Below are 2,226 nucleotides of genomic sequence, written 5' to 3'. Positions count from 1 at the left end.
GGCCCACAATCCTCAGGTGACAAGGTCAAGAAATGCCATCTCGTTCCCAAGCCTGCAGTGTGTCAACCACCTCCGCCATATCTGTGCTGGCCAGGACGTCGCCACCCCGGCCACCTCCTTGCCTCCTGAGCTAACGCCCTTCGCCGATGTGTTCAGCAAAAAAGAAGCGGACCGATTACCTCCGCACCGACCCTATGACTGCCCGGTGGACCTGCTGCCCAACACACCACTGCCCGTGGCCTGTCTGTATTCCATGTCGGAGCCCGAATTGGCCGCCCTACGGGACTTTCTGGACAAGAACCTGGCCCGTGGGTTCATCCGGCCTTCGTCCTCCCCGCTCTCAGCCCTGGTTCTCTTTGTGAAGAAGAAGATGGGGGACTTATGCCTGTGCTGTGATTACCGGCGCTTGAATGCCATCACAGTGCGGAATCGCTACCCCCTGCTGCTCATCCTGGAGCTGATGGAGAGGTTGCGGGAGGCCTCGATCTTCACCAAGCTCGATCTCCGAGGGGCCTACAATCTGGTGCGCGTGAGAGAGGGGGACGAGTGGAAGACGGCGTTTGGCACCCGATACGGCCACTTCGAGTACACCGTCATGTCATTCGGGTTGACCAACGCCCCCGCGGTCTTCCAGCACCTGATGAATGACGTGTTCCAGGACATGTTGGACCGGTTCGTGGTGATCTACCGGGACAATATTTTGATCTATTCCCGGACCCAGGAGAGCCACCTCCAGCATGTCCGCCAGGTCCTGCAGCACCTGCGGGAGAACCAACTCTATGCGAAGTTGGAGAAATGTTACTTCTTCCAGACTTCCATAGAGTTCCTCGGGCACATCATCACCCCTGAGGGCATTGCAATGGACCCGCGCAAGGTGGAGGCCTTGCACAGTTGGGAACCCCTACGTCGGGTGAAAGACATCCAGCATCTGCTGGGGTTCGCCAACTATTACCGAACCTTCATCCTGGGCTTTGCCACCCTGACCTTGCCACTGACCCAACTCCTTCGGAAGAAGGTCCCGTTCCAGTGGGGGCCCCCGCAGCAGCAGGCCTTCGAGGTCCTCAAGCGGGCCTTCGTCACGGAGCCGGTCCTGAGGCATCCCAATCCACACCATCCGTTCGTGGTCGAGACGGATGCGTCCAATGTGGCAATTGGAGCGGTACTGCTACAGACCCCAGTGGATGGTGGCATTTTTTTCCCTGCGCTTATTACTCACGGAAACTCAATCCTTCCAAGCGCAATTACACCATCTGGGAAAAGGAGTTACTGGCTATCAAGGCGACATCACCTCGAGGGGGCCTGACACCAGGTGGAGGTGTAGACGGACCATCGGAACCTAGAGCACCTCACCACGGCCAGGAAGGTGAACCAGCGGCAGATCCAGTGGTCATTGTTTTTCACCCGGTTCAACTTATACGTCACGTATATTCCAAGCAGCCTCAACCAGAGGGCGGATGCGCTATCCCACAAGCCGGAATACTTCTGCCCCAAGGACTCCCTTCCCCCACGGACGGTGCTGCCAGCAGAATCCTTGGCCACGGTCCAGGAACCGGCGGACCTGCGGGCACAGGTGCTGGAAGCACAGCACCGGGATGACTGGTTGCAGCAGCGGAAAGCGGAAGTCAGCCCAGCATCCCCATGGGCCTTGGAGGAGGGCTTTCTGAAGCACCAGGACTGGCTGTACATGCCCATGAGTCCGCTCCGAGCCCTCGTCATGAACCAGTGCCATGACAACCCCGCGGCGGGGCACTTCGGCTTCTTTAAGACATTGAACCTGGTGACACGGACTTTTTGGTGGCCTCGGGTAAGGCATGACTGGCACGCATATGTGACGTCCTGTGTGACGTGCCGACAGGCCAAAACTGTGTCTGGCCCACCTCCTGGACTTCTCCAGCCATTACCGACACCAGAGAGACCGTGGGGTGCCATCTCCTTGGACTTCCTGACGGATCTGCCACTGTCCACCATGTTCACGACCGTCCTCATGGTGATGGACATGCTCACCAAGATGGCCCATTTTATCCCATGCCACGGACTGCCATTGGCCCGCACCACGGCCCGTCTGTTCCTGCAGCACATCTTCCGCCTCCATGGCCTGCCAGAAAGGGTGGTGTCGGACTGCGGGGCCCAGTTCACGGCCCGCTTCTGGAAAAGTATGATGGCTGCGCTGGAGGTGCAGGTGTGCCTGTCGGCGTCGCACCATCCGGAGACTGATGGGGGCACGGA

This window comes from Protobothrops mucrosquamatus, unplaced genomic scaffold, assembly GCF_001527695.2.
Source record: "Protobothrops mucrosquamatus isolate PMUCROS unplaced genomic scaffold, P.Mucros_1.0 scaffold2410, whole genome shotgun sequence".
NCBI lineage: Eukaryota > Metazoa > Chordata > Lepidosauria > Squamata > Viperidae > Protobothrops > Protobothrops mucrosquamatus.
The sequence above is the reverse complement of the archived record's forward strand: the minus strand, read 5'-3'. Positions refer to the sequence as shown.